This window comes from Cyprinus carpio, chromosome A14 (assembly GCF_018340385.1).
Source record: "Cyprinus carpio isolate SPL01 chromosome A14, ASM1834038v1, whole genome shotgun sequence".
Classification (NCBI taxonomy): domain Eukaryota; kingdom Metazoa; phylum Chordata; class Actinopteri; order Cypriniformes; family Cyprinidae; genus Cyprinus; species Cyprinus carpio.
This window is the reverse complement of record NC_056585.1, coordinates 2,915,404-2,936,087: the sequence shown is the minus strand read 5'-3', so window position 1 is coordinate 2,936,087 and position 20,684 is coordinate 2,915,404. Positions and strand designations below refer to the sequence as shown.

Below are 20,684 nucleotides of genomic sequence, written 5' to 3'. Positions count from 1 at the left end.
TAGAGAGTAAAAAAAAAAAATAAAAAAAAAATAAAAACCTAGTGTAGCCTGTTCTTAAACTTGGAGCTCATTATATTGAAGTACAAATCCAAACACCAGACGCAACCTACACTCTCAGTGTTCTTTCACTGAAAAGTATGCATTTTATTTATTTATTCACAGGCTATATGGTTGAAATAGTAATATTTTAGTTGAAAACTTTAAGTGCCATTGTTTAAAAAAATGCATCAAATGCTTCAGTTGTCATGCTTTGAAATCCCATGCCATTTGTAATTTCACTGTATTTTCACCTCTTAAATTACTACCCCAATTCTATAATGGTAAAATTTATTCAGACCGATGGCACTTTTTATGACATTATTTATTTTAATGTTTATTTTTAGAATAGGCTAATTGTAGCCTACATAAATGGATAAATCAAAACAAATATAACTTTTTAACTGCAGGCAGATATAGGCCTATATTATTGTACATTACAAATATTTGGATCGTCCCTTATTTTATTAAAGAATAAATACTTATTTTCTTCAAGAATAAACATTATAAATAAATAATTAAAGAAAGAACCTCAATTAGCCCTTATTTGTAGGTTGTAGGAGATATGCGAGCGATTCATAGATTTAAAAAAGAAAAAAGTGGGTGTTTGGTTTCAGAAAACGAATACAGCTCGTAAAAATGCTATGATGAAAAAATCATGCTAACTTATTAATTCATAGAAATAATTTAAGCAATTAAAACCTTTTTTATACTAGATTTAACTTGAATTTCAATACTAATAAACTGACTTTAAAATCTCAAGGAGTTTAGACGTTAAAACGGTAAAATGTCACAGTGGATGTTAAATAGCCTAAATGAACTTTTATCTTGTATAGTATCCGAAGACTTGATTGCATGTTAGCATAAAACTAACAATATATATATATATATATATTGTATCTTGTATAGTTATATATATATATATATATATATATATATATATATATATATAGCCTATATATATATATATATATATATTTTTTTTTTAAATGAACAATTCCTGTATAAAATGTGACAGCAACCATAATATCAAACATTTTGAAATTGTCCACAGCTGAGCAACGCGAGAGGCGGATCTGAAGTTATATTTGTTTGTTCACGAAGTGAATGTGATGCACAAAGTCATTTTTAGATGCAATGGAAAAATAAAGCTCGATAAAAACATACACGAAAACACGCTAAAAAAATAAATTACATTTGTGAGAGTTCCATTTTATTACATTCAGAAATAATAACGGCAGGCCTAATAATGCTGTAGGCTAATGTACCAACAGGACATTTTTAGTTCCCTTCACTTTACAACAAATCCTTTAAATGTAAAAAATTTATCAGAACAGAACAAGAATTACAAATATATAATTCTAATGGATAAATATAATTGCAGCAGGCTATATAATAATATAGGCTTATAAACAACAACAAAAATAATAATAATTAAAAAATAATTTAAAGCGATACATAAGGTTGGGCTTATCTCTCTCATTCGGGACAAATCCAAACATGTTGCCCATTTGAAGCTAAACTCTTATTCATTGGGTAAAACAGGCTTTGGATTTGTGTTTCAGTATCGACGGGGAAAAAAATCATAATTAGCAAAATTATGCCAAAATGGCCCGCTGCTCGCGCCGCTCGGTGAACGACTGCTGTTTCCAATGAATATGTGCGCGTGAGGCACCAGCGCGATCAAAGTCACAATTCACAATTATTGGTCACACAGTGAAGGCATAATTCAAAAATGCAAAGTGTTAGCAGTTTGAAAAATCAAGAATAATAACAGAGTTAATAAGAATTATTTCTAAATGCTGGACCGTTCTCGTTTCGCTCTGCAAATGGAACCTGAAGATTATTATTATTATTTTTTAAACCAAGAATGAACCGAAATGAAAACATTTTAATCCGTATTTATATATATATATATATATATATATATATATATATATATATATATATATATATATATATATATATATATATATAATGACTGTTTAAAAACAGCATGCATAAGAGCCTTTGTGTAAAGGCCTTTCTTAATTTTTTTGATGAGTAGACTGTAGCCTAAGACTATCCTATTTTTTAATGGCTTTTAAGGATGTTATAATGTATATTATAATGTTATTGTTGTTTAACGTCTTCCTTTCATTTTACAATTACATTCATTTCGCAATGCGTCCATTTGCGCCACCTGGCGGTAGTTTCGCGAATGATTTTAACACGCGACTGATTTGCAGTTAACGGTATTACCCATGTTGGATGTCTACCTACTGTACATCCGTGAACTCGCTGAAGCAGGCACGTGCACAGGTAGGGCTCAACCTGTGCAGAGCACATGCCCTTTTTGCCCTTACACTCCGAAGTGCCCTTTTTTTGGTGTTTTTTTTTTTTTTTTTTTTTTTTTTTTTTTTTTTTTATCAATGCTATTGGTCACCCTTTACGTCTGTCTGTCTGTTTTACAAATATTTAGCAAATGAAAGTTCTTAAAACGAGCTTGTGTAAATCTTATTCGATCCTCAAGCTGTCAGTAAGCTGATAACTCCGCCCCCTCCATATTCATTGAATCAACTTAAGGTTCCACAGCAGCCGCACAGTAGACAACAGCTGAGCTGAACAAAGTTTTGCGAAGGGTAAATAAATATCTTGTTGTTTGAATAAGTACTACTAAACACTATGTCTATAAAGGCTCATATTTTATTTATTTGATGTCTGACTGACTCACTGACTGAGACATGTGGGACGTCGCCTGAGAGAGAGGGCTAGCATTTGCCATCTAGTCAAAGCCAATACATAGCCAACACTTAAATAGCCTGTGCATACAGTAGCATTTCATCTTTTATAAAATGCGATTTTGGCCAAATGCATTTTACCACAGGAAAAACTGAGCGCTCTGTCTATATAGCTACAAAAACTAGTTTGTAACCTGTAGATGAACATGTAATGTGAGACGCCGTCGCCGTTATAATGACGGACAAAAAAACAAAATTCACATTTGCACACATTCGCTGGTCAAAAACTATATATTGATAAGTAATACAACAACATATAATTTGTGTTTTTACCATCGGGAAAATCATAACAGGTGCGCCCCCGCACTGTTTCGTACTGGTACTTACACAAAGCGACGAGTGATCCTCGTCACCTAGATAACATGTATAAGAAATTTCTTCTTTGATTTATGATTGCTGATACACTTAATTTATTAAAATTTAGGCTAATCATGTTATGGTATACTCTCCGCTCGTCCTCACATGTATAAAATGTAGTAAAACATGGTTTTACTACAGTAATGTACTAGTAACTAAAAAAAAAAATTACAGAAGATCACTGTGAAATCTTTATATTTTATCATGCAGAATGTAATTCATGATTCATTCCAAGGCTTCATTTATTTGATCCAAAATACAGCAAAAACAGTAATATTGTGTAATATTTTTACAATTTTTAAATAACTGTTTTCTATTTGAATATATTTTAAAATGTAATTTATTTTTGTGATCAAAGCTGAATTTTCAGCATCATTACTCCAGTTTAGTACTCTTCAGTGTCACGTGATCCTTCAGAAATGCTTTTCACTGCAACTGTACTTTTCACACTATTTTTATTTATTTTTTCATTGCTGGCTTATTTTAGGGAAAGTGTAGTGAATAAGAAACCTTCAAGAGACCAACATCCCTGATCCACCACAGTATCAAATTTTTGCCAGGTAGACGGATACATGTTGGATATGTTATAGTAACGGTATGGCTATAGTTTCTTATAATCTGGAATTGAGTTGGACATAATTACTTAAATTATATTTCAAAAAAGTTTGTCAAAAATACTTGACTCATTTTAACCAAATTATTTAATTAATTTTTTTTTCAAATTATTTCAAATTAGCTTATAAAACCAAACAGAATAGCTAAAAAAGAGAATATATATGGGAGAGGGACATCCCAGTGGATCACAGTGAAGTCATAAACATCTTCAAGCACATGGCTCACAGAAGGTTGCTGTTGTAATTAGGTTTAAAGAAGCCCTTGAAACCCTGTTTATCTATATTATCTAATTATCTAATATTATTATTATGGTTGTTATTAATTGTGAATAAATCTAAAGCTTTTGAGACTATTATTTTGTGTTATTGAATTTGTCATGAAGATGTGACCATTTCTTCCTTTTATGCAGGCTTACTAAATAATCTTGATATAAAAAAGGGAGGGGGGTGCCCTTTTTCAGTTTCAGCACATGCCCCTCAAAAGGTCTGTGCACGGCCCTGCGCTGAAGTCAGATGAACTTGCCCGAAACTTGTCCCAGTCTAAGTCATCAAGAGCCGCCTGTAGCATGGCTTCTGAGTGGGCGGACCAGCCCGTCACCACCCTCTGCACCGGGGGATCTTGAACGAGCCTTTGTTTATATTCCGGTGTGAGGAAAATGGCGGCATGATCCGATTCGTGAGCGAGCTTTGTAGGCATGCTTAAACTGAGTGTAGCAATGATCCAGTGTAGTCGGTACATCGTATAGATTTTAAAATCTTGCTTATTACTTATAAAGCCCTGAATGGTTTAGCACCTCAGTATATGCTCTTGTTACATTATAGTCCTCCATGTCCTTTGCGTTCTCAAAACTCTGCCAATTTGATAATACCTAGAATATCAAAGTCAACTGTCGCCTCTGGCTTGCTTAGTTGCTTAGTTCATTTACAGCGTATCGTTGACTTGATTGCACAGATACTATTTAAACTAAACTGAGCTGCATGATGACATCACTGAATTCAATGATGAACTGCCTTTAACTGTCATTTTGCATTATTGACACACTGTCTCAGGGCCCGGTGCTGTGAGCTCCTTGTTGCCACGTAACACAAGCGACAGACACGTACCTCACTAGTTTGGGAGCGGTCATAAGTGGCTGCTCTGCCTGTGGTCTGTGGAGTGGTTGCCATCTCACGTGGCACATCAACTGCCTGGAGATGCTGGCCGTGTTTCTAGCATTGAAGCACTTCCTCCTGGACCTAAGAGATCACCAACGAGACCGGAAGCTACGAGTTGTGCCCCCTCAGAGGCCACACCCATAATTTCCACAGCTTCGGGAGGGGATGGACTTTAGTGCCCTCCGCCTTTGAGAGGAGATCCCTCCTGACGGGAATCTTTCATGGAGAGCCGTCGAGGAGGGAAATCAGGTCCGAGAACCATACCATATTGAGTTGTTTGCTCGTGTGCCAGCGAAAGCGTCAAAAACTATAAAATTACTTACCACCTGCACTAAGAGACCCAGCGCCGAAACGATCGCAGCACTGCTGCTTCTGCTCTGCTCCTGCAACACTCTGGTCAAAGTCTGCATGCGGTGTGAACGCTCTCATCTGTTAACATAGGCACCGAAAAAAATACGCGCTGCTTCTGCTCTGCTGCCGCTTGCGGTGTGAACCCGGCCTAAGAGTGCAAGGCCAAAAGGAAGAACCCGATATTGGTTCGCTTTTCCCCCAAAAGCGAACCTCAGGAACTTCCTGTGATTGGGAAGGTTGGAGACATGGAAGTATGCGTCTTTTAGATCTATCGTGACAAACCAGTCCTCGGATCTGATCTGAGACATGACCTGTTTGAGAGTGAGCATCCTGAACTTCAGCTGCTTGATTGAGCAGTTCAACAGACCCAGATCTGAAATGGGATGCAACCCTCCATCCTTCTTTGGAACTATGAAGTACCGGCTGTAGAACCCAGACTCTCTGTCGTGTGGAGGGACCACCTCGATAGCATCCTTCCTCAGGAGAGTGTGTACTTCCTGTTCCATAACCAGAGCCTGCTTGGGGCCCACCAGGGTGGGAGTAATCCCGTTGAACCGAGGTGGAGGAGAACCAAACTGGATTCTGTAGCCTCTTTCTACAGTGTGCAGGACCCATTGAGACACATTTGGCAGTAGTTTTCACTAAGTTTTCACCGTCTACTAAGGGAATCAGTCTCTCGAGACTGACCTCTGGTGTAATCAGAACAGCTAGTTCGGTGCCCTGTAACGGCGGACCGGCAGGAGACAACCAAACTAACCGTTCTAGAGACCTCCGCGGAGGTGGCGAGCCTATCAGCACCGCTATGTTTCCAGGCAGTAACTGAGAGTGGTGCTCGCAGGAGACTGCTGCACCCTGTAACTTCGGCAGGGTTGGCAGACCGATCTCCGTATAACCACCCTCATTCATCCCTGCTACGTTGCCGTAGTGATCAGAAGCGGGAATGAAGAGGCGGGCCAAGAATGGTTTTGCCCACGATTTACAGACCTCGGTGTGCAAATCGGTGAAAAACGGCAGGCTCCAGCGTGGAGGTGGCGGCTTAGTTCGCAGAAAGCTTTCATCCAGCTTGCTTTTCTGCGGTTCAGCCTTTTTCTCGGCAGGCCAATCGATGTTCAACTTGGCCACGGCACAAGTAACCACCTCCAACAGCTCCTCATACTGGGGCGATTGAGGGGGCCAATCCTCATCGACGCCCACCACGTCAACTTCCTTAGAGGAAGACAGGTGAAGCGCCGAGCCCGCTCCCCGGGGGGAAGTAGCGCTGGAGCGTGCTTCCAATCCCTGAGAGCAGGCACTGGATCTGGCAGGTGAGGAAGAAGGTAGTGACTCACCCGTCTCCATTCCCTCTGCCAAATCCAGCTGCGAACCCCAGGAGCGAGATCGCCGCTCCGCCTCGGAGGAAGAGGGACCAATGCCGCGGGGAACGCTGGCGATGGCTCCCTTGGCAAAAAGAGCCTTCCTGGAGCGGAGAACATGCAGGGCAAGCTGCTCTCGAGAGCCGACTCTGCATGTTCCGCACCAAGGCAAACAACACACAAACTGTGTGTATCCCCACCCGAAATGGGCAGGGAGGAACACACAGTTTGAAATGCTGTTTGCCTTCGCCCAAGTGTCTTGATTTGGAGGGTGCTTTTGACATTGTTCAAGCCAGTACAACAGTAAATAAGACAGACACAACAGATATTTGTACAGACACACACAGAGGGCTTGCTGAAGACAGAAGGCTAATGCCGGCTTCGCCGCACGTGCTTTTAAGCTTCCTGGTCTCTGACGTCACCCGCCTATGACGTCTTGCCCATCCATTGGACTGATGACACACGTGATTCAGAGTGGTTCACGCTGGGGGCGTTCCCCAAAGCGTCTTAGATGCAGCTCGAGTTCCTGAAGAGGAACATTGATATGAGGGTGCTATGATCTTTTATGATATGATAACATATTAGTACCTGACGTGTACATATTAGTACCTAAACGGTATATAGTACCTTTTGAAAGTGTACCGCCCCAGGGACAGCTTTTGGTACATTTTATTTTAGAGTGTATTAGTGTATACAAATAAGGTTCAAAAATATTAACCAGTTCATATTTTCAATTAATAGATTAAAGGCTATATTTGGATGTGTTTCAATACTGTTTATTCCTACTACATGTGTATGTAATGTTGTGTAATGGTTACCAGCACGAACAGCTGCTCAGTGGGTCTGCCTGAGCCAGTTTTACCAGTGCTACACTATTTATGAAGTGTGTGTTGTGAAAAAGGTCAGACAGAGACGGAGGGGGATGGGAGGGATGAAGATTGAGAGGAAGAAGAGAGAGAAAGACACCAAGAAAATCAGAAGAAAGTCAGAGCTGATAGAGGAAGAAGACAGTATCATCTGTCTGTCAGTCTAGTGATTACTGTAGATAGACTGGAGATTCGTATTTGAACAGATGACTCTGGACAAATGGAGTATTCAGAGAATATCGCAGTGACCAACGATACAAAGGTAATGAATGACCAGGTAATTGTTGCAGTGAATTATCATGTTTCTCTCTCTTTTTCAGTTCCTGTATCTCTCTCACTTTCTGTTTTGCTCACATTAACCCTTGTGTTCTTTCTGAGAGACCCCATACCCCTTTTAACATTTCAAAAACATAAGCCCCTTTCACACTGCACGTTGGACCCGGAAAATTGCCGGAACATTGCCGGGTCGCCTTCTGTGTGAATGCAAACACGTCCCGCCTGATATCACGTGTCTTCACGGGACCTTCACGGGTTGTGTGTGAACGCACGCACATATTCCAGGTAATCACTGGCAGTGTGAAAGGGGCAAAATCTAGCGACCCGGGAACAATTGCCGGGACACATTACCTATGTATTTTCCGGAATCGCAATGTGAAAGGGGCTATAATTATGCATAAGGTTGATAAGAGATGGTGTTTGCTAATCTTTTGAATTTTTTATATCGCTAACCATTTATTGACTATAAACAAAATAACATCACACAAATAATATGATAAATGTTGTTACTTTTGTGTGGGGACCCAACATTTAAAATGTGAGTAAATGCAATAATTTTTCATACGCAAAGATTTGACTGGTATACACTGTAGAGATACAATCCAGATGTTTATTTGGTTGATTTTTCATTTATTTTACTATATTTGTTTAAAATGTGTTATGCTGGGGTGAAATTGACCATAAACATAATCAAGATAACTAAGCTGTAATTAACCTGTATTCACACTAGATTTCTGGAATATCCTTCCAACAGAGGGTTGAAGCTTAATAATATTATGCAATCTTAATAATATAATATTTATTAGATGAGATTAGTATAATACAGTGGAAAATATTTGAAGGGAATTAAGTGATCAATTTCTGATTTACTACAATACACTAAAAAAAATTAGTGTAGAAAATATTATCTCGGAATTTACTAATGTCACAAACAAACAGCAAGTAACACTAAATTAAACATGACATTTTGAAGTAGAAAAAAACAGATTCTTGTAAAACGTGATCAAATAATCTTTGTTTTATTTACAACCCCATTTTTTATTTATTTATTATCATTATAATTATTATTCTTTTTTAACAATTTTGATTTTTCATTACTAGGGTCACTGGAACCCCAAATATACTGCAAAACTGATAGCCATTCCACACAAAATATGAGGCAGATGCTTTCACACCAAAGTTGCAATGAAATGCATGTTTTATGTTATGTGATACATGAGACTCTCCCCTTACCCTAAAGGCTTCACACAAAGTATCTTTTTCGTTCTTCGTCTGGGGGCAAAAAGAAGTTCAAAAAGGCTGAGCAACGGTATACTGTTTTCGACCATTCCGACACCCCCGCGCTGCTGTAGGTGGGGTGTAGATTAATGTAAACATAACTCGCGATGCTCGTGCGTATCCCCTAAACACCACAATGATGAAATGATGAAGTGTTGGCAATCAAGGTGTGAGGGGCAGCAATGGTCAGAATATTATAGACAAAAGAATAATGATTAGCAGCAGTTCAGTCAAGTAACATGTTTGCAATACAAAAGAACCATAATCAGTCCTTTATGGGAACTGTGAATGTCTCATAGCCTGTAAAACTGGAGTCAGTTTGTTACTTTATTTTATTCATTTTCATTTATTTTAACTGGATAAATTGTTATATTAAATTATATTTTATGTGGTGTCATGAATTACTTTTAATAAAGACAAAGGTTTATTATTGTATGTTCGTTTGGCATTTCATTTATTGTATACCCTTTAAATTCCCTTATTGAAAATACAACAGCAGCAGCAGCATGGTGTAACATTTATTTGAAACACATGTATTTGGTACTTGCTACCTTATATCTTTACTCTTTCCTTTAATTCTTTTCATGGCTTTGGAAAACTTGTCTCAGATGTTTCTCTGCATCGCTGTTTGCATAACTCTAGGTCATCGACACTAAAGATTCAGAGAAAGCATTTAATTCCAAGAAAGAAATTGCAACGAAGCTTAAAGTCTCTCCACGAGCGATCGTACAGGTGCGGATATATCTGTGCCAGCTCAGCTATTCAATACTCCAGTGTATTCATGTTGCTAGTGACTAGCCAAGAGATATTGTTCTCTCTTGCCTGACCTCCGTTGAATGAGAAATGAACCGGGGGGGGGCACGTCAAAGAAGGTGGAGTTTCAGAACACACCCACCAATTGCGTAATCGCCACAGACCAATGGAAACTCAAAGGTCAAGTCAAGTCACCTTTATTTATATAGCGCTTTAAACAAAACAGATTGTGTCAAAGCAACTGAATAACATTAATTAGGAAAACAATGTGTCAATAATGCAAAATGACAATTAAAGGCAGTTCATCATGGAACTCAGTGATGTCATCATCCAGCTCAGTTCAGTTTAAATAGTATCTTTGCAATAATTTGCAATCAAGTCAACAAAATCACTGTAAATGAAGTGTCCCCAACTAAGCAAGCCAGAGGCGACAGCAGCAAGGAACCAAAACTCCACTGGTGACAGAATGGAGAAAAAACCTTGGGAGAAACCAGGCTCAGTCGGGGGGCCAGTTCTGCTCTGGTCAGACGAAACCAGCAGTTCAATTCCAGGCTGCAGCAAAGTCAGTTTGTGCAGAAGAATCATCTGTTTCCTGTCGTCTTGTCCCAGTGGTCATCTGAGACAAGGTTTACAGGGGTATCTGGGGCTCATCTAGTTGTCCTGGTCTCCGCTGTCTTTCAGGGCTGTAGAGGTCCCTTCTAGGTGCTGATCCACCATCTAGGCTGGATACGTACTGGATCCGGGTGACTGCAGTGACCATCTGATCTGGATACAGACTGGATCTGGTACCTACGGTGCCCTCGGAATAAGAGAGAAACAGACTAATATAAGCATAGATACATTCAACTTGATGTAGCAAGTACATTGGGTGTTATGGGAAGTGTTCTCGGTTCCAGTTTACCTAATTAATGCAGCCTAAAAGTCCTTTAACGGATTTGGATATTAGAAGCGTATTAGTGTCTTATGTGTAAGCCAAGTTAAAGAGATGGGTCTTTAATCTAGATTTAAACTGCAAGAGGATGGAAACAAATAAATATACACTACCAATTTAATTACAGGCTACAAATTTAGATTCTTTCTGTTTGTGTTTTTGTAGCAGTGTTAGCTACATATAATAAACAGTACTATTATAATCAGTTAGCAATATGCTAAGCTATCAGGTTAAATAGTTTGCTGAATGCTAAACTAGTGGATAATCAGTTAATACTGATTTAGTTCTGTTCCAAATTACACAACTATACTTTATAAAATACATTATGTACCATCTAGTGAATGAAAAGTTATTTTGTCATCCAGTATTGGCGCCTGAAAGCCCCTCTCCCTCCACTACATAAATAAAGCTGTGACAAATAAGTGCACAAATTGTCCACCATTCCACACTTTGTTAATTAAGAGCATCATCTGGGAATCTGAAGTGTACTTTTTCTTTTTGCAATTTTCTGTGTTAACACACTACTACAAAATGTATCTTGTTTGGAATGGGCCCTTAGCAGGATGCCAAACATGTGTATCCCCCGGAGATAAAATGTATTGCAGAGTCGGAGTCAGGAGGTGGGACTGATACTACAGAGAGTGGAACTAATGAGAACAATAAAGAAAACCAAGAGAACACGCAAGCTGAAGCCATTGACATTGAGGCATGTGAGTGAGAGGGCGGAGTCACAGAGAATGCCAACATCATGGAAGAGAAAGAAGAACAAGAGAAGGATATCAAAGAACATAAACCTGGAGAACAAGAAAAAGAGACAGGAGTAAATGAAAACAAAGAACGAGAGGTAGAAGAAGAAGAAAAGAAGAGTAACAGTGACCCTCACAGGAACGAGAATGATTCCTGCAACAAAGAAGGACAACCTGAGGTAAAGCACAAAGAAGAGGACAAGAGAACAGATGAACGAGAAATAAAAGAGAAAAAGAGACTAAAGATGATATCAAGAACAAACCAGAAATTCTGGGAAGAAAAAGTGGAACAGCTCCAACCTTTGCTCTTAGAGCCCCCACCAAGTCATCTGCTCGACCCTCGACCAGAAGAGATGCCATGGCTAAGTTTCAGAAGGACCAGTAAGTCATCTTATTAATACCCTACTAATGATGATATATTTATAATAAACCTCATAATCATATAGATCACTGTCACAATATCACATGCTTTGAGGTTTTGATCAGCCACACAATTGCTATATACTTTAAAAAAAACTGCCATCATCAGCAATGAATTCTGGGTCTGTGTATATTTTGATCATTTTGTTTCCCATTTGGAATGGAATAACGAGAAATTAAAAGACGGTTTGTTTATCCTTTTTTCCATTTTGTTTCACAAATGGAATATGATATTTTGGTTCAATTTCTCATGTTCCATTTTCTTGTTTACAAAGGTTATAGTTGCAACGGGCAGGCTGAAACGACCCTTTCATCTGATTGGTCAAATCACTCCACCTTCAGGACAAGCTTTTAATTCTGTCAGACAGAATAAAGAGTATGATTGAGTGCAGCACTGAATATTGCTATTTAGACTATGGTCTCTGAACCCCCCTCTCACTGTTAACTGTGCATAACATTTGAATCAGAAGTATGCTACTGGCAGGGGCGTAAATTTCGTCTAAACAAAAGGATTGAAGCGACCCCAAAAACATGTATTTTAGCTCCCGGAATGTGGATAGTTTGGGCTAGTTTTGAGTAGCAATTGGGTGTATTTTGGTTGTGAAAACCTGGCAACCCTTTCCCTCAACCAGGTAACATTAATATTGCTAACATAGCAGACTCATCGAAAAATACATTGGCAACATCTATATTAAAGAGAAAATTTTCACTTCATCCGATCTTTAAGTGGATAAAATAGCCTTGACAGGCTTACTAACTGGAGTTCCACAACTATTGGCTTTGTTTTCTCACACCGGACTGTGTGTGTGTAGGTGATGTAAAAGAGGAAAGCAGGCATTTGGACAAAAGCACTGTGAGGCAAGGGAGGGGGAGACTCAAAATGTTTCTAAACTTAAAACGCATTTTTGCCCAGTTTGTATTGTTTTACTAATTGCACTATTATTTAAAGTATAAATCATTGTTATTTACAATGCACAGCGTGGTTTTTAATAATATTTTTAGGGGGGTGGGGGGGGCAATCCTCAGATGATTCTTCAATCCAACTCAACCAGATTTCCACCTATGGTTGCTGGGCACATACTTTTTGCTGCTGCGACTTGCAAGCAACCCCTTTAATGTGAGCTATACAGTAGGTCTATGCTGACAGATCAGGTGTGCTCGAGCTTGCCGTACTTTGATGTCATTCACCAATCGGTCTGTGCAGCGCTGCATGATGGTTTAGAGCTGGTCTAGCTGGTGGACAAGCATAATGGAGCTGGTTTACCAGCATGGTTTTGCAGGGTTAAGTGCAAAAAATAGTTGTCTGCATGCAAGCAGTGTGTTTGGGGCAAGCATTGTTTTTACTACATATTTCTATTTTTAACAAATTAATGATGCAGAAACCCTACAAGATTAAAACATGATTAATTGTAATTTTACAACTTTGTACAGTAATTTGTAATTTGTAATAACTCCCTCTGTTGACAGTAGACCTGAAAATTTTAGCTGTTTTAGTAATGATTATATTATTAATCAATGTTATCTGAAGCTTTGAATCAAATTTTAAAAATTCAAACCAGTGAAATGTTTCAAAAGACTTTCTGAAAAGATATTCTGTTTCAAAGGATCTGTGCACAAAACAGTTATTCTGTCTGACAGAATGAAAAGCTCATACTGAAGGTGGAGCGATTTGATCAATCAGATAAAAAGAGCGTTTCAGCGCGCCCATGTGTGCGAATGAAACATTGCAACTATAATCTGATTTGTAAACCACAAACGAAACATAAGAAAACGAAATTCCGCTTGTGAATCTAAACGCAAAAAAAAAAAAAAAAAAAAAAGAATAAACGAGCCGTCTTTTCATTTCTCATTATTACATTCCAAATAGGTAAACACAAAATTATCCAGTGGTGCAGGAACAAAACACAGAAATATGAGGTAAGTTAAAAATTCCCAAAAAACACAAATTTTGTAAACACTCACTTTTATAAACAGGTTCTAATAAGAATTTTATATTGAAGAACTAAAAAATCTACATAACTTAGTCAGGGTGGATGTTATATAGAATTTTACAAAGGCATTTTTAGGTATATTTGAGAGTATGTGTTCACCAACAAAACTACATTCATTAGTATGAGCAAAACACATTAGGCTAGTATGACCTATAGTGGAATAAACCTACTTTTTTTATCATACAAATTCATACAAAATTGACACCTCGTAAAATAATAATAATAATAAAAGTTTTCCTGTGAGATCTGGTTATTTTCATAATATTTTGTATCTCAAACGGTGTCAACATAGAAAACTTCTCTTCTTCTTGGAGTGATGGCCTGGCTTTCTGTGCACTTGTTCATCACTTCTTTCCCTCTGCTTTTGACTTCTTTTCCCTCAAAGCAAGTGAACGGGAGAAGAATTTCACTCTGGCCTTCAGTACAGCAGAGTATGTTAACATTTGAATGTGTGTGTAAATATGTAAATATGTGAGCAGTATTCCATATGGAAAAAAATGTGGTGAGTGAAAAAGAGTATTTTTGTGCATTTTTAGTTTCATATGTATCTGGCAAACATCTGAGAGTCTACAGTTAATATAAAACAAATAAATTATCTTTCAATTTCAGATCTCTTGCTGACTGCTGCCCCCTTTTGGAAGTGTCTGATATGTTACTAATGGGCAACAACCCAGATCCTTGTGTTTTTACCTATGTACAGTCTCTCTTTCATCACCTCTCAAAGATAGAGAAAGAGAGGAAGGAATAAGAGAGCATGGAGAAGGACAAGATCAAAGAAGATGATCCAGGGGTTTCTGGAGGTAATGAAGATGGAGAGGAGGATGAGATTAAACAAAATGAGGAGACAGAGAAAAAGGGATCAAAATTTGGATCAGAAAGGAAGACAGAACAAGAGATAGATCATAATGAAAATGTAATAAATGCAGATGTTGTGGATGAGAAATAGACAAACTACATAAAAGAAAAAGGGGAGTGTCAGAGAACCATTTTGTCATAATCTGCTTTTTTGAAGGTATCGATAGGGATTTTTGTATCTAATGTGGATGATGAATATGTCATTCTTTGTTGAGTTGTTTGGGTATTTCAATACAAATTTTCATTTCTTCAAATGCTTGAACACGTGACTTTTATGATATCTTCAGGACTTTAAAAATTTTTAAGTTACTTTTTGTTTTGACTACTGACTTCAAATTCACATCCAACATTTTCCTCTGACTCATTACATCTGCAAGTCTGGAATCAGAAACATATCCTGTACGATGTTTAATGGTAAAAGAGCCCTCAAAATAGCTCTGAGCCTATTCATTCTAAACACTAGCAAAGCTGCACAACAGTATTGCATTACCCTGTTGTTGAACTAAAATTTAGTTAGCTAAATAGGAAGTGATGACAGATGTCTCCACAGTATTTGCATTATTATTCACTGCATTATTACATTGTGTTATCACCTAAATAAACAGTTATTTTGCATTTTAATCTAATTTTATGTTTAAGGGTGATTTTTCAATTAGAGGAACTTTTGAAGTGTAAGTTTAAAGATTTCATTCAATTCCATTCTAATAGGTGGATCATCATAGATGTAATTTATTTTCCTTTCTTTAATTGTTTGAGTGCATAAAAGGTTAAATCTGCAACGATTTGTCTATTTTAGGCCTGTCCCTCATTTTTTAAAGCTTTCTTTCTATACAAATGAACATATTTTCTAATATATTTTCTAAGAAATAAAGGAAACAAAAATGCAAATTCATTTTCATGTTACTCTAAACCTAACTTTTTCTTCTATTATCAAAATGGATGTTATTTAATAAATTAAATACATTTCAGTTGCAATATTGTCATTACTATCACATGTCAAGATTTCTTGGGTTATATGTTTTCAAATGCATATGATTACCTCATTCTGAATTGGAAATAGAATGTAAACTCAAGTACTTTGCATAGAAGAGGCCTACTGTATCCTATAATGCAGTGTTCTTCATTCCATATACAACATCCTCTACCTATTTCACATTTCTCTACACATTTCACATGCTGTAAACTTCAGAAATTATAAGTATAGCAGTATCGATCTGAACAGAGCCCCAGTGTTGTTTACATCAGTGGATGTCAACTCCAGTCCTGGTGACCCACTGTTCTGTTAAATAAGCATGATATACAAAATCTGCAGAGCAGTGGGTTGAGTCTTTTTTTTACACCAGTGTTGCATAACTCAACTTATGACAAGTTGTAAGATACCAGATATCAAAGTCAAATGGTTTAAAAAACAACAACAAAAACAAGGTAACTGATTCCAAAAGACTGAAAGAGTGTTTTTGATCCAATGATTCACAACTGTCCTGGATCTGTGAGGAGGACCCTTCCCAGGGATGGACTGGGGCTAAAAAACGGCCCTGGACTTTGACTAGGCCCGGCCCAAAGCAATCGGCGCGCGGAAACGCGACAACAATAACGCCTGGCATGAGTGTCACAAGACTTTAATTGTGGCTCATGATACTATACCATCCAAATTATAGCAATAGCACTAATGTTGACTAGATGTTGAGCTGGAGTGGGTGTCTTTTTTCTGCTCTTGGTCTAAGCTCAACCTGAATAAACAAATGATGGAATGGATTTAAAAAAAAAAAACAGGTTTTATTCCAAGATAGCATGGAATAGATTATATAATATGCTGTTATAACAGCGTATTATACAATCTATTCCATGCTGTCTTAAAATGAATTTATTACTTAATAATCTTAATTAATTTATGTAGTAATTAATCTTACTGCGCAAATAATAATACCACATCTAAATGAAAATACACCATTACAAATGTAACCTTCAAATGTTTGTAAGCATTAACTGTAACGTTACCAACATTTTTAAAAGTAAAAGCACAACATATTTCTTAATATTAGCTACTGCATGTGGCATTTTACAGCTAAAATGTTGAAGTTTAGCTGTTTTAACTACTGTAATCATTAAAAATGTAGCAACCTGAATATCACTTCCTAACATCATTCCTAGCAAGTAACTCTCTTTCTCCTCTCATGTTCCATACTTACTTGCCCTGGATCTGCTTGTGGAACCAGCTCATCTTTCTGTCCCTCATCATCATCACTGGGGGCATGTTGCTGCATAGCTGTCTGGCTCACTTCTTCACTGCTGCTAATATTTAACTGCGAGGTGCTGCTGCTAAATATATTTTAGTTAGTTTGCGACATTTAGCGGCTTCAATATCTAAATTCCGCAATTTTTTTTTTCTCTCGCCTTCTCAGCCCCACCCTTTTCTTTCCGTTTTTTACCCGGCTGCGTTATGCATATTGTTTGTTTGTTTCTATGCTTCTTCTATCTAACGTCTAACTTAAAGGTGCATTGCTGCCACCTACAGTACTGGAGTGTGAAATAGATTAGTGGGGGGAAAAAACAGGTGATGACTGCGTGCGTGGCGGGTGATGGGCCGGCCCGCCGGCCGTCCTGGAGTACCGGCCATTCTGTGATTCTCCAGATCACACAGATGACCAGTCAGCCCCTGACCCTTCCTCACCGTGGATGAAGCAGAGTCCCACCTGTTGCTGCTTTCTCGAGCTGGCCTCCCGTCATTCAAGCCTTCCGTGTGTGACACTGTGTTTCGTTGTAAAAGTTGTCTGAAAGCCTATTTGTTCAGCGCTGAAGTTTTCTAAGCGCGTGAACGCTCCATCACGTGAACTGCGCCTGGACAGGAAAATGCAGCGTGCTGCTCAGTTGTTCGCGCTCAGGGATGACGAGAGAAGACTCAGAGACCCTTTTCTTTACTTTCGTGTGCGTTTATGAAAAGCAAGTAAGTTTTTACTACTGTTGCATGTTTGTACTGCATTGTGAAGAATGTTTTGAGATTCATGTGAAGTAGTTTTATTTGTTGAACTGCGTGACTAATTAGTGTAGTCATGATGCCAGAGCGTGATATAATATGCCACATGTTTCCTGTGTGCAATAATTACCCCCTCCATATGTTGATTTAGACTTTATTTGTGTTAGTTATTTAGAGATATGCTTCTGTGTTTGAGTGCAGTGCATTTACTGTTTATTTGGTGCTACCTGCATCGAGTGTTATAGTGATACAGTGTCAGGCTGCATAGCCAATTAAAGGTGCAGCAGTATAGATATTAAAGGGCATAATAGTGACATATTTTGTTGCACTGTATTAACGTAGATTATTATTTATGTACTGTACTGTTGTGAATGATGACAATGAGCATAGTATAGTATTCCTTTATTTGTTTATTAATCAGTTATTCTTACCATTGCATTATTTCTCTTTCTTTTTCTCTGTTTAGACCACATACACACTTATACAAACTTGTATATTGGCATCCTGATCTTGAAAATAAAGCTGATAAAGGATTCTCTGGCCGGAATCTTTCTGTAGTGCTCCCATCCTAAAACGAACCACTAGTCCATACTTTACAAAAGTGAAACTACTTTGTTTGGCCTTCCAAAAGAGGAAACAACTAGGCAGTGGCCTATTAGTTAGAGATTTGGACTTGTAACCCGAAGGTTACAGGTCCGAGTCTAGGTGCTGGCGGTGGGGGGGGGTTAATGAACCCTCAATACCCATGGCTGAAGTGCTCTTGAGCAAGCCACTGAAACCCCAGTTGCTCCCCAGGCGCAGGATATAGCTGCCCAATGCTCCGGGTGTGTGTTCACGGTGTGTTCACTTCTCACTGCTGTGTGTGTGCACTTGGATGGGTTAAATGCAGAGCACCAATTCCGAGTATGGGCTACCATACTTGGTAAATGTTTCACTTTTTCACTTTAAGTTCTATTTACAACACAGTTCCAGAACAGTTCGACCCAAATATTCAGATGTGTGCAATGCATTTTATGGAGGACTGTTTCATGATCCTGGGAGAGTAGACTACAATGCCGGCTGTTCTGACTCACAGACTGTAAGTACTTTGAGTTATTTTAATTATTTGAATATTATGATTCAAACGCAAGTTTTAAGCAGTGTAGAGTAGGCTTGTTGTTTGTTGTTTCTCCGATCACAAATGCAGACATGGTTTTGTGTTAACGTGGTGCGTTATGCAATGCAACATGTAAAAAGACAATACAAGTCATTGTAATCAGTAATTATGTCCCCACTGGATGCAATTATGGAATTGCCAATGCTATCTCACGACCAATTCGTATGTATTTTACGAGGTGGCTAATTCGTACGAATTTGTACGACCTCACTCTTCAATTTGTCTAAGCCCCAGTGTTGGGTAGGTTTAAGGGCAGGGTTAGGTGTAGGTCATTCGTACAAATTTTGCAACTCGTAAAATACCTACGATTTGGCAAAAATCTTATGAATTTGTACAAGTGTGGTTGTATTAATTAGTCACCTCGTAAAATATGTACAAATTGCAGTGAGATCGGGCTGGAATTACTAGGAAATTTTCATAATGTAGACAAAGAGATTGCATACGTCTTTGGTGTTGATTTATATAATAAAAAATCTATAATAAATCAGTACACTAGATGAGGTAAAATACACCATGGCATGTATGTGTCCACATTCTACTGATTCTTGCTTACTGGAGAAAGTGCAATACCTAAAATGCAAAAGTAAATTTCTGAAATGACAAATTTTGAGAATTTTTTGATCAGTTTAACCATTATACAAAATGTTAAAAATGTGACTAATATTTAATTGACTAAAAAACCTGACTAAAATGCTCATATATTTCATTGAATAAACAAAAATGGGACAAGTTTGTCTAAATATGATAACTAAAATGTACATTTGAGTAAGACTTAAAAAAAAGAGGCTGCCAAAATTAATACTGCTGTAAGGTTAATAATAATAATACTAATAGTTAGAATGTCAAGTTTTTATTGACTAAAACCAGACTAAGATGTTGAGACTTAGTTGACTAAAACTAAATAAGATAATGTTGACTAAATATGATAAAAACTAACAAGGACATTTTAGCCCGGGACTAAGACTAAAATGAAAATAGCTGGCAAAATTAACACTACACTACCCCCCTCCTAACGGACACCTCCTGGCATCCAATCCCACCAAACTAGACCATACTTGCTGCCAGATAATGCAGGAAGCAGGGGGAGGGAGAACTCAGAGACATACACAGGCAGCACTGGGGCTGGAGTGAACTCTGCAGGATTAGCAGGAGAATACTGAGGGACTCATCAGAAACAACAGAGGGCTGGTCTGGTATGATCTCAGCCAGTGTAACTTGACAAGCTGGAACAACTTCTGTGGGCTTAGCAAGACAAACAGGATCAATCTTCAAGAACAAGACAAAACTGACAGGAACAGCCTTATCCAGTAGAATACAACTAGTTGGAACATCCTCTGAGGGACTCATCAGAAACAGCCAAGAGCTGGTCTGGTATGATCTCAGTGGACACAACTTGACTAGCAGGAACAAGCTCTGTGGGCTTGACAAAACAAACATGAACACATCTCCATGGCCATGACCCAACTGGCAAGGACGACCTAAGAGGACATAACAGGACAGACAGGAACACTTTATATGGGCATAACATGACAACAGGAGTGATGTCTGGGGACTTGACACGACTGACAGGAACATCTTCCATGGACATGACAGATAGGAACAATCTCAAAGGGCTTGACTTGACTAACAGGAACAACTTCTGTGGACATGACACGATAGGCAGGAGCAATCTCAATTGACTTGACTGGCAGGATCAACTTGTGAAGGCGTGACATGAAAGGTTGGAACAGTCTCTGGCATAACTTCTGTACACAAGTCAAATAGACTGGGAGACTTGGGAGAATACTTTGTAA

General features: G+C 38.2%; 1 long non-coding RNA gene and 1 pseudogene across 1 annotated transcript; both read left to right on the top strand.

Moving 5' to 3' along the window:
- The first annotated feature begins 7,731 nt into the window (after positions 1-7,731).
- Positions 7,732-15,096, top strand: LOC109110589 (annotated as a pseudogene).
- A 2,128-nt stretch (positions 15,097-17,224) lies between these two features.
- Positions 17,225-18,269, top strand: LOC122147394. The gene is made up of 2 exons (XR_006161598.1): positions 17,225-17,705; positions 18,202-18,269. It is a non-coding gene; the product is annotated as an uncharacterized LOC122147394 (long non-coding RNA).
- Positions 18,270-20,684: the final 2,415 nt, after the last annotated feature.